Raw genomic sequence first — 13,400 nt, 5'->3', positions numbered from 1 at the left:
GTGCTATGGTGTTTGTGAGACTGTCATCTGAAGTTAGTGTGAGTGGTCAATGCTTTTTAGTGACGGCAGCCTGGTGAACCCTTTAAGGAACACTCCGGGCATTTTTAGAAAGGCTTTGCTTCATCCGTCCATGTTTCAAAACCCACATCTGTGAGTATATGTGACTTATAAAAACAAGTGTATCAATGTAAACGCACCTTTGGGTTGTTCATGCAAACTTGCTGGGTCACCTCATTATCGAGCACCGCTTTTGCTCATGACATCCGTCCTATGCATTGTAGAAGCCTGGCATATTTGTTAGCGATAAATATCAGTCGACTACTTCGTATCCATTGTATTCAAGCGATTTCCGCAGTGGGCTGCCTTTAGCTGTTCGAATAACATGGATGATAGGACGAGGAACAAAACGGAAAACATTAGTTACTTTTAGTTGCCAGTTAAACAGCGAGATCAGTGGGGAAAAAAATGGTTCCAGAATCAGAGTCGCTCGAGTTCCTCAGAGACTTGATAAGAGACATCTTTGGTCAGAGCATTTTAAGCACAACTGCTTTGAAGAGACCTAAACCATTTGTCGGGACTTAAACCAAGAAATTTACTGAAACAAAATGCTGTTCCCGCCATATTTAGTTTTTCCAAGCATCTGAGAGCACGATGGTAGAGTGTGTCCAAAAAAGAGCACTTTTTGTGTCCAGTGCATGAAGAGTTGTAAACCAAGATCAGGCATTGGTAAGTACCAGCAGAGTACCCGCCCTACAGGCGACCTTGTTCCAAGCATACAACACGTTCTTCTGACACATACCTTTATTTGGGCAGTGTATAGCCCAATGAATGCGCTGTATAGGAAAAATAAATAACCCAGGTTAAGTGCATGAAACAAAAACATACATCCTGCTTGTAATTCAAAACATCTCATTGCACTGGAAAATGGGGGGGGGGGACTGGAATACTGGACTGGAAGACTTGTAACATCCTCCCCCACCTAGAGGTGGCGCTACGCGATACACATTTACGGAGAGAATTTGCGTTACCCCCTCACTCCCTCCCCCCCCCCAAGACCACTGGCAAAGATAAAAACACCCCTATACATTAATTGGGGTTACGCTGATCATATGTAGCAAGTCTGGCTGTAATTGGGCCAGAACTGTAGGAGGAGCAGCCCAACAAACACACAAACACCGGTCCGTGAATTATATTAAGGATATATGGTTATACTATGTGATCATTTCTATCCACCACATATCCCACAATGTAAGCATTTACAAGAAGAAAATAAACATCTGATTCTCTGGGAAAGGGAACAGATTTTTTTAAATGCATTTGTTCAGTCTTGAGGAAAAAAGATCTATATAGTAGATGGCATGTGGTATGTATACCGGCCGGCATGTATGCTGTGTGTAACATAAGTTGTTAGGCAAATCATTTGGTATTGATCTTTATTCGAGTCAAATGGTCCAAAAATATTTAGTGGGCATACATTTGACTCAGCCGTTCAGTAGGGGGGTCTTCCTGAGGTCCACGAGTCATGGCGTCATGTAAAACAACTCGAGCTTTTTCAAGAACGTCCTTATCTCTCGAACAGTCTGTTCTCTGTCACACAACTTTCTTCATCGAATTGGTTCAGTGAAATCACAGCAGGAAGTTCATGGCCGCAGACACACTCCACCTCACTCGCCACTACAACACATTGCCCGAAGGTACAGTCGGTGCTTTCAGTACCCACACCTTCCTCCAGGCTTTCATCGCTTGATTGCAAGCTGTCATCAATAAAGTCGTGAACGACTTTCCTCGCGTTGAAATGAATATGGTCGTACTGGACTCATCACAAGTTTGATCTCCAAAAACGAAAACTAACAGGATAAGCCACACTCGATAACTCTGGTTTCTCTGTCAGCTGTTCGAAGGTTAGGACGGATGCCATCATCACATTTGGGGTCGAACTGATTGGTCAAAACTCGGTCATTTACAAGCAAAATTCTACATACTTTTCTTGAAATATTTACTTCATAGAGTGATAGAAAATGATTTCCAGGATTTCTTTATCCCGTTACTATGATGTAGACACAAGATAATATGCCTAGAGTGTTCCTTTAAGTCCCGATGTTAAAGGTGTTGGATACCAAGTTAGAATCTCACATTGGATTGGACCATTAATTGCTTATGACAAGAAGCTTCCACTGGTGAGCAATGCCTGTGTTCAACCTATTAACTAGAGCTAGAGGGCTTTTGTCAGTAATGAAGGGGAAGGTTGGGAGCACTTTGTGCACAGGTCTTGAGCAACACAGGTTGCAGGGGAATCATAATGAGGAAGGAGATGTTTAAGTTGGATCGGTAGCTATGGAAGTTCAGATTTGTGCTATTGAGTGACAATACGGGACAGATGATGTCGATTGTCAATATTGGTGTAGAAACTCCTTGTGTGACTGGTGTAGTGAAAGTGCAGTGCCTGCCAGATGCAAATTGTGATTTAATAGTTGGTAACGTACCAGGAGCTAAGGCACTGGATGTTCCAGACCCAGTGTGGCAAGAGAATTGTGCAGTGACATTTGGGTCCAGGCACGGAAGGGTGGTCAGTTTGCTCCTCTTGTGGTGTTAGCAGAGACCAGACATCCTATTGGGAATATTGACGAACTGAAGCTGTAGCAGGAAGATGATTAGGTGGAAGACATGTATCCAGCTGTCAATACCACTACTGTTGTGGAGCTGACTGAAGTGACCATGGAGGATGTGGTCAATTTTGACAAACTGTTAAAACTCGGCAAATGAAAGCCCAATGAAATGGTGGAAGATGTGAGGTTTGATCAGAATCTCACCTGTGACAAAATATGGAGTTGAGGTCCCAAATCAATGATTATCAACCTGTATTCCTTGTGATTTTCAGGGAACATTAATCCTTCAACACATTAACCTCATTTAAAATGAGCTTGTGCATTGAAAACCAAATGCAGTACCATGTTGTGTTTGGGAGTCTCTTAGACAGGACATATAAGAGATTTTGGAAGTGATAATAATTTGGCAGTCCAACTCACCATACACATGACCAGTGGGCATAGTTCATAAAAAATAAAGTGGACTAATTCCACGTGTTGACCACTGGAAGCTTAATAATACCACTGCATTTGATCCGCCGCCAATGTGATGGTCAATAAACTCTTACAGGGCATCAGTGGTGATAAGTATGCCACTCATATTGATTTGAGGAAGAGGCATTGTCAGACATTGGTAGCTGAGGAAAATGTTTACAAGACAGCATTTGTGACTCGAGATGGCACTTAAGAGTTTTTGAAGATGCCATTCGGGATGATGATTTCAGGAGCTATGCTATTACGAAGCATGAGAAGGTTGCTGGTCGGCATGGCAAATGTTGATCGCTATTTTGTTGACATTTTGGTCTATATTCAGACTTGGAGCGAGGGTGTTTCCACAATAAGGAAGTTACTCCACATGATGGCTGCAGCTTCCCTGATAGCCAGACCTTCCAAGTGTGTGATCAGGATGGATAATGTGAGCAATGTGGGTCACAAAAGAGAATGTGGCATGTTAGGCCCTTACAACAACAATGTGGAAAGGATCAGAGAGGCACCATGGCCCACGACTGATTTATCCGTGGGCCTGACTGGATATACAACGAGGATTACAGCGCGAACCCATTAGAGCGCATACCTCTAGCGCACAATGCCTGATCCACGAGAACATATCGGGCCCAATGCATTTTTGAAATATCATGCTGCATATCGTTTTTGGCCCTTTCAATGGTGAGGAATCACTTCAGAAATTAAATAATTCTCGTAGCTGGATCCGGATCCGGATCTTCATCAAAATCGAAACAATTCAGCCTTGTTACACACCCAACCTGCCCACTAAGTTTCATGCAAATCTGTCAACAACTTTTTGAGATGTTGTGATATACATATCTATCGAAAAAATGATATATATATATATATATATATATATATATATATATATGTTTAGCCCTAACTCTCAATGGTGAAGAATCACTGAAAAATTATCAGATCCAGATCCTTTACCAAATTCTAATCAGTTCGTCCTTGTTACACACCCAAACTGTTCTCCAAATTTCATCTGGATCTGTCCGTAACTTTTTGAGATATCCTGCACACAAACAGACAGACAGGGGTGAAAACATAACATCCTTCCACCGTCGATGGTGGAGGTGATTATGTGTGCATACCTCCTGATCCACAAGAACATATGTTTCACTGTGTCATTTTAGTATGTGGCCAAAAAGGGTGGTATGGGGGTATTCTCACGAGAAGACTCACAGGATCATCAAGCAACTTTTCAACAAACAAAAAAAAACACATCTCAAGACGAGTGGACCCAATGAAGCTATTTATGCAAAGGACCGATGCTTTCAACATTGAAATTGGAGCTGTTCTTTTGCAGAAATATGAGGACAAACTCGTCCCTTTGAGTTTTGCAAGGACGACACTGATGAACCGAGAGAAGACTCCGCTCAACCATAGAGAAGGAAGGACTTGCTGTTTGTGGGGCATTGACATATTTATGCCGTTTCTCGATGTGACAGAATTTGTTTTACAGACTGATCGTCAACCATTATCGTGCATGGATCATGTAAAAGTTTGTCAATAACCAAATCGTGACATTAGCCACGTTTTCCCAAATCATCGGTTTACAACCAAACCAATTATGAGGCAGAGAATGAAGAGGCAAACTACTTGAGCAGTGTTGTTTAACCATGATCTTTAACACTTTCTCATTGATGTTTCATTTGCTAATGATTCTCCTTTGTGTTTCTTGATGGTTTGCACAAATATGGTGTGCAGGTTGAAAAATTGAAATTGGGCATCACAAATTCTTGATGAGTGACTGTTACGCAGGATATTATGTTCCATGCATTGTTAACACTTGTATGCCGATGATTCGATGGAGAACAAATTGTTTATTTTATCATATCCTGCAACGTTTGTTGAGAATATAACCCAGTTGTAAATTGTAGAGATGAGTTAAACGTTAGCAAGTGTTAATGTTGAAGTTCGATCTTACAGTCTGTAAAAAGATCAAGAGTCTTTGGGATTTTCTGGCTGCTTCTATAGGTCGAGCCAACTCTCGCTAATGAGCAGTTTCTGGCATTTTTTGCTCCGCCACCGGAGGTGAAGCAGATTATGTTTTCACCCCTCTCTGTGTTTGTTTGTCTGTGTTCAGGATATCTCAAAAAATAGTGGATGGATCCAGATGAAGCTTGGTGGTTAGGTTCAGTGTGTGACAAGGACGAACTGATTAGATTTTGCTGAAGATCTGGATCCGGATTCGACTACTAGAATTTTTTTAAGTGATTCTTTACCATTGAGAGATAGGGCCAAAAACGATATATAGCACAATATCTCAAAAACGTTGTCGATGGATTTCGGATGAAACTTGGTGGACAAGTTGGGTGTCTGACAAGGAAGAATTGATTCAATTTTGCTGAAGATCCGGATCTGATATATTTTTAAGTGATTCTTCACCATTGAGAGATAGGGCAAAACCCTATCTCTCACAAAAAGATATCAAGTCTCCTTCTCAAAGTTTCAAAAAAAATTAAGGTTAGCACAATATCTCAAAAAGTTGTGAATGGATTCGGATGAAACTTGGTGGACAGGTTGGTTGTGTGACAAGGACGAATTAATTCGATTTTGGCGAAGATCCGAATCCGGATCTGGATACGAGTGCTGTGTCGGTGTGTTGCTTTATGTTTATCTTTTCGATAATCTCAAGGTTGGACTACCCCCGACTACCGTCGATCGATTAAAGAACCTTAATTTTGTCAAAGAAACCTTGACGAGGAGTAAAACCACTACAGAGAAGTGTTACTTGTCTATTTACTTCCTGTGCCAAACAAATCGGAGGTACCCGCAAAAGTCGAAAACATCTTAACACCAACTTAAGGAAATGCATTTTGATGAGTAAAACTGAACACAAAGTTCAACACAACACAGGCATCAGTTAACGTGTTTCCATGTTTGTTTTTTTACACCTAGCTTGGCCGAATGTTGTTTGATCTTGCTGTCAATGCAACCAATCCCTTACTTTGAAGATTGCAGGACCTGCAACACACCAATCCTGGAGTCCATTGACACAAGTTTCTGTTGGAAGAGGTTATCTAAAATAAAGAATCCATTTTTAAAATACCTTACCCAGAAGCACGACGATAATGCTTTTTCTCTTTCTTTCATTAGGCATATTTTGTGAAAAGTTGTGTTTCTGAAGAGAAGCTAAACCTTATTTCACTTTTTCACAGAGTATTCCTTGACCAAAAGTTTTAATTTCAATCAATTAAGTTTGATGCGAAAGTTGCTTCAAAAGTAGGAAGCTACACTTTCAAAATACCTTCAAGAGCAAATACAGGGTGTTTCAAAAAGATTGATACAACTTTGACTTCCTGCCATTTCTTTGTTTTTTTTGACCGATACCGTTTTCCTTTTCAGAGTTTGGTGATGTTATCGTGGTATTTTTTCTCTGGAATTTTTAGCTCCATAGCTCAACTATGCCATCGACAGTGAAGCAGAAGACAAAAGTGGTGCCTCCGTGATATGAGACTAAATCATATGTAGACACCTGCCGGAGGTTCTGCTGGGAATACAACTTCAAAACATGTGATGGACACACAAATTGTGCCATTCAACGTATTGTGAAACATTTTGAGCACAAGGGTACAGTTTACAACCAGAGCAAGGGCAACAGTGTCAGGCCAGCATCAGTAACCAAGAGCCAAGCCAACATCGACGCCATGCGGGATTCTGCAGTGGACAGTCCCAAGAAGTCCCACCATCAGAACTCCCGGGAGCTCGGCATCAAACCAACATCAGTCTGGCGTATCCTCACTAAGGAACTGAAGCTTTTCCCTTACATCATCTCTATTAGGCATAAACTGGGTCAAGATGACATGAGAAGGAGTCTTAATATGAGCAATTGGCTCAGTGACAGGATGGAGTGGTACACAAACTGGATCAACCTGATCTGGTTCAGTGATGAAGCCCATTTCCACTTGAATGGTGCCATCAACAACCACAAATGTAGGGGGCAGAACCACCTGAGGAGATCACTGAGAGGTACCTGAAAGGGCCTAACTCACATGCTTCTGCACCTTCATTGCCAGATGGGGAACGCTTTGGCCTTACTGGTTTGAGAATGACAACAGCAGGATGGTGACAATCGTCAGTGAGTGCTACCAGGCCATGCTGCAGAAGTTTCATCATAATCTAACCAAAAAGGTCACCCCAAATCAGCTCAGCATGTCCTGATTTATGCAGGACTGTTCACCCCGCACACAGTGGGTGAAACCATCATTTTCCTGTGGCAGCTCTTCAGAAACCACCTCGTTTCCCTGGGTACCACTCATGACTGGGGACCCCATAGCCCAGACTTGAACCCTCTGGACTACTGCCTGTGGGGGGCTGCCAAGGGATCTGTCTATGCCAACCACCCTGCCACATTGGATGATTTGAAGCAGGAGGTGTCATAATACATCCAGGCAGTGCCACATGAGACCTACAGGAAAGTTGGACAGAACTTTGGAGTCAGGATCAATGCCTGTCTGAACCAAGGAGGGGCACACATTGACAATGTCAATTACAAGGATTTTGCATAAATGCCAATTTCAGACCTTGGGCTCTGACGAACTTGAGCAGTGACTTACTGCAATAGCAATCAGTGATGGAAACAACCATGTCATAAGCTTTCAAGAAATGTTTGATTCACATTTCTGAGGTTTCTGTTTCTTTGTAAACAAACATTTAAAGTTGCATTGCTCTTTTTTAAACACCGTATCATTAGCTACTTCTTTTTAGGAGTCGATTGTACCTTTAACTTTCTACCTCGTCATCGTAGCAACTCCAACACTGGTCATTGATCTGGCTATAAGACCACATAGTCCGGGAGCCAACCGATCAAAATTAAAAAAAAATTGCCCGGTCTGCTATAAAATTTTTGTGTTGATTTTCATAAAGAGACACCCTTTGAGTATATGAAAACCAATGTTGGCAATGGTGAAACTCTTGCGCAACAACACAGTCAACACTTATGCGAGCCCCCTCTGATAACAAAATGTTGGCAAAAGCGAAGATGTAGGATGGGGATAGGGGTAATTCATATTGTCCTAAAATCATAACCACTAAACCTATATACACAAATGACCCCTCATATTAAAGAGGAGTTCATTTCCTATGTCACAATTGGTGATTTAACCTACCTACAATTGACAAGGTTATATGTCAAACAACAAAAGATTTATGCAACTCAGAAATGCTTGACTATCAATGGGGTCAGGAACAAGAACATACTTTTACATGCCATGGTTTTAAGGAAGATAAAATTAGAAATGGATTAACACAATATTGTGACATGAAACATCCTCTTCAGAGGAAGAGTCACTCTCTGAAACAACTCCACCACATGAACCTCTCTGACGAAGGCATATGCATGTCACTCAGCAAGGCACAGCAGCCTTTTTGCATGAACATCGTTTCAGACATTTGGATAATTTGCACATGCAAGACACCGTTTTGTCTATGTTTGGCTTGGCTGGCTTAGACATGAGAATTGGGACCAGTTTTCCATTGATAAGGGTTCTGCCAAATGTTGTGGCTGGGGGAAGTGCTCGGTCACTGAGATGTGCACGTCTATACAGAAGCAATTGATACAATGCTCTTAAAACAAGGAAGTAAAACGCATCTTCTGTTGCTGGCAGTTACCTAAGGTCTAATTTTGAAGAGACAATCATATGCTGCCTGAGGGTATCCAAACAGCTGAACCCTTTTTGGCCATACAGAGCAGTCCAGTATACTCTGGCCTCATCAATGACACATTCTGTTGCTGCCATTTCACTATCTCTTCCAAAATCAACAAGGTGGGGAAGGTTTCCTATCAGTCCCAGAGAAACCTGTGCCGCTCTTCTTTTCACAGGAACACAGGCATCATCCCAACTGACTGGAAGAGGGGTGACGCTGCTCTCAGTGCCGGGCAAGGTCTTTGCTCGGATAATTCTTGATAGGGTTCGCCACCATCTGCTTGAGCACCAGCGTCCAGAGCAGTCAGGCTTTACACCAAAGAGGTCAACGATTGACCGTATCCTTGCCCTTCGTGTCCTCACCGAACGCAGACGAGAGTTTCGGCAGGGGCTGCTTGCAGCCTATGTTGATCTCTGTAAAGCGTTCGATTCAGTGAATCGGGATGTCCTCTGGAGGATTCTTGGTCTTCGTGGGGTGCCACCAAAACTGATCGATCTGATGTCTGAACTCTACTCTGGTACTGAGAGTGCTGTGAAGTGTGGTGGTACCATCTCTGACTTATTTCCAGTTGTTACTGGAGTTCGTCAGGGATGTGTACTTGCCCCCACACTTTTCAGCACTTGTATGGACTGGATTTTAGGGAGGATGTCGGAGAGATCAAGTTGCGGTGCATCGTTTGGCAATGTCAAGATCTCGGACCTTGATTTTGCAGATGATGCAGTCATCTTTGCGGAGACTTTAGACATCCTCTTGGGGGCCCTCGAGGTGCTGAATGAGGAGTCGGAGCCGTTGGGATTATGAATTTCTTGGGTCAAAACTAAGATCCAGGCTTTCGGTGACATCTTGGATGCTGCTGTCCTGTCTGTGTCTGTTTGTGGTGAGGATGTTGAGGTCGTGGATAGATTCACTTACCTTGGCAGTGATATTCATGTCTCCGCAGGTTGTGAGCCGGAGGTCAATAGACGTCTGGGTCGGGCCTGGGGAGTCATGGATTCACTGGATCATGGGGTGTGGCGCTGCCGGTACCTGTGCGGGAGGACGAAAGTCCGAGTCTTCAGGTCCTTGGTACTTCCAGTCTTGCTCTATGGGTGCGAGACTTGGACTTTGACCAAGGATCTGAGACAGAGACTTAATTCCTTTGGTACCAGGTCTCTTCGAAGAATCCTTGGCTATCGCTGGTCGGATTTTGTGTCCAACGAGCGGTTGCTGAGAGAGACTCGGATGAGATTTGTTACCTGCATAGTCCGTGAGCATCAGTTGCGGCTGTATGGACATGTGGCTCATTTTCCTGACGCTGATTCTGCTCACCAGATTCTCTCAGCGAGGGAGTCTCATGAGTGGAGGAGGCCAGTCGGCTGACCACGTGCCTCATGTTTGCAGCAGGTTGACCATCATCTCAAGGAGATGGGGATGGGCCTGGCATCTGCCTGGGGGATGGCCAGATGGAGGCCCCTGGAGTACCGGCGGAAAGTGGACGCAGCGACGCGCTGTTCTGGCACATGCTCCCATACCTGACCTGACCTCTTCTTTTCCCCTTCTGAATGGGTAGCTCACTGTGTCACATCCACACAACACATATGTGCACAGAAGTGTAGCTGCGACATCAAGAGGATTTTCTGGTACTTCTTGCTCAACACTTCTACCAGCTCATGAATAGGTAGGTATTGATTCTGCCGTTGTATCCAGAGTTCTTGCAATGTGTTCAAGCAGCAGAAGTGATATATACACAGCATAATTATGTCTGTATCTGTTGCATGCACAACAGCTCGATGGTGATCAAGATATTCCACACAATATGCAAGATGAGCAATAATCCTTGTGTCTGCCTCTTCATGTTCTTCACAAGGTAAGTCCAGAACTGAACTTGATGCTGATGTGATGGAAAGAGTGTGACCTTTGTTTTCCATCATACCACCAAGAATGATGGTCACTCCATCCGGAATAGCTTCAGGACTCTCACAAAGGGAAGTGCCAATGAAGTTCTGAAGATTTCCTTTATTTCTTGGATTCTTCATGAGTAAATTCCAGTCCGGAATTTCTAGACTCTTGGATGGTGAGAATTGTCTTGCCTGGTCTGTCTGGTTTCTCCTCTGCTGCTCATCACCCTTCAAAGTATGGCTATCATCAAAATCATACTGATCACCAATGATGTTGACACAGTTGCACATTTCAGGTTTCAACTGCAGGAGCTTGCGAAGATACAGCTGGGGAAGTTCACCAAATGTTTTCACACCCATTTTTTGGTATTTATTTACAAATGCCATTGTGTCTACCAGATAAACTGTGTATAGGTCACTCTGTGGTAATGATGGCAGCTGTAAAACAACATCCTGCTCAGCTTCAGCAATTAGCACTGCCACGAAATCAGACTTGTTGCCTTTGCGCATTACAAACCCCTGTGCTAAGCGTGGGTCAACCTCAAACAGGGATGATGGGTAGTCTGTCCACTCATGGGAAAATGCATCTGTCTTGTGACTGGGTCGGCATCTCGATAGAAACACAGCACACGTGTAGCTGCAGTCTCATCTTGATAGATCCTGATTAAACTCTGTTTCCTTGATGGTTTTGATTTCTTCTGTGAGGAGAAAGTTACCAGCTTCAGTGGTTCAATCTTAATAGAGACCACCTCTTCTGCTTTCATAATGGCTTCCATGCCCTTAGCTTGAGCATGGACCAAGTCTTTTGAAGCATCCTTCTCACCAGTTGCTCTATTGAGCAGATCCACTTGGTTGTTACACTGGAATGGGTTTATCATCTGCTGGCATATCACTTTCTTGATCTCCTCAACATGCATATGTTCTTCTGTTGCCTGCTTATGTGTTTCTCCATGATGAGTAGATTCCTGTTGGCCTAGATTAGCCATAGACTTTATGTTCTCTGATACAGCTGTGAGAAATGGTGCTGTCTTCACATATTTATCTCGAGCAGCTGGTGCCTGAGATATGCCTTTGAACAGAGATGTCTTCCCTTCATTGTTGTATGTCTGCTCCAGGGCCATGTCACTCCAAACACCATTGAATTTTCCTTTGGAAGAGTGAACTGTGAAGTACCCAACCTGGATCCAGCAAACCTTAACCGAACTGTGTTCAATAGAGTAAGAGGATTTTGGGGGTAGGGGTAACTTTGGTTGACAAAAATGTTAATTTTCTCTTTAAAAATTGATAGAACTCACTCAAATTTGCTGTTTTAATTAGCCATGGATACCATGTTCATATCACATTAAGAGAAATTAGTATTCTAATGCAGCATCTGCCTATGATAAGAAAAGTTCTAAAGGCCATCTTCAAAAAACGTTATTTTTAAGGCATTTTTCACAAAATTATGTACTTTTACGAGGTTTACTTCCACAAAGGCAATTTTTTTTGTCATTTTACAATGCACTGATTGAATTCTTACATTTAGTTCACATTTATTTTTCATGAATGTGATTTTTTAATTTTTTTAGAAATTTTATTGACAATTGCTGTTTTATCAAATTTTTCAAATCTTCCTCAAACAAAAACGTCCGCCAAAATTTTTCGCAAGAGCTTATGAATTGCCAACATTGGTTTTCATGAACTGCAAACATATATCTAAACATCCTGGGGGTGTAAAATTTTATAGCAGAGGCTGTAAGGTCCAACCCTAAAACAGCCTCGTACACAGGTTGGCTCCCGGACTAACAAAAGAAGGCCATATTAATGTCCATCTCAAAACTTCACAAGGGTAAATCAGGTAATGTTTAGTCTGGGTTGTTGGAAGTTATCAGAATAGATCTAATTTGAAGATAATAGCTCATTTGCATTGATGTAGTGAAAGGCTGTATTTTAAAAGACTACTTTTTCATTTCAATTCCACTTCAATAACTCGTCAATTCCATGAACTTGGTGATCACCTCGCTGCTCACTACATGTTACTAGTAGATTACCCATTCCATGGACGGGTGACAGAGGTGGTGGTGGTGGTCTGTTCTGTGGTAGGCACGTGATAACACTGGACCAATCATGTTTGGTGACGTACTTAGTGCTTCACAGCTAATACTTGGCGGCATGTGATAGCACTGGACCAATCATGTTCGGTGACGTACCTCGTGCTACATAGCTAATAGTCGGCAGTCTCGGCTTCACTTTTTAACCCCCTTACATTTTGCTCCTTTGCTCGTGATAGCGAGCGAAAAATTAAAGCGATTCAGAGTCATGTACACCAAGTACAGTACAATAGAGCTGTTTCATGGACTGTTGATGCTTCGTCTCGAAGGAGATAATAAACACTTAGCTTCATTATCGTATAGAATAGATGTTGTGATTTATGAATACGAGTATGAGAGTAACACTTAGAAAAAGAATACAGAAAATTAAGGACATGCATGTCAATGCAACCTTGCAGGTGTTTACAGATGGAAAATCCAGGCCATACCAACAGCAGGTGAGGTTACTTTCAATGGATCAATGGTGAAGTAATAGCTCTTTCTTCCATTATTTCTAACAGCTGAGTGAGAATCACTCAATGTCGCATCCTCCTGACTAACACAGAGAAGGGTGGTTCCGAGTTGGAGGCTAAGTTAATCCCAGCGATACTGAGGTCTGATATTTTGCTTAACTCGATTTAATTTTTGTTTTTGCTGTTTTAAATTAATAAAGTTATTTCTAAATTCCATCAAACTTCCGACCTCAA

The 13,400-nt window shown here is 42.5% G+C and overlaps 1 long non-coding RNA gene across 1 annotated transcript in view; it reads left to right on the top strand.

The window, feature by feature from the left end:
- Nucleotides 1-13,400, top strand: part of LOC147017045 (uncharacterized) — a 75,279-nt gene that overhangs the window by 57,653 nt on the left and 4,226 nt on the right. The gene's annotated exons all lie outside the window — the stretch shown is intronic.

Source organism: Eptatretus burgeri, chromosome 11 (genome assembly GCF_056783735.1).
Source record: "Eptatretus burgeri isolate ZD-2024b chromosome 11, Ebu_testis_v1, whole genome shotgun sequence".
Classification (NCBI taxonomy): domain Eukaryota; kingdom Metazoa; phylum Chordata; class Myxini; order Myxiniformes; family Myxinidae; genus Eptatretus; species Eptatretus burgeri.
The sequence above is the reverse complement of the archived record's forward strand: the minus strand, read 5'-3'. Positions and strand labels throughout refer to the sequence as shown.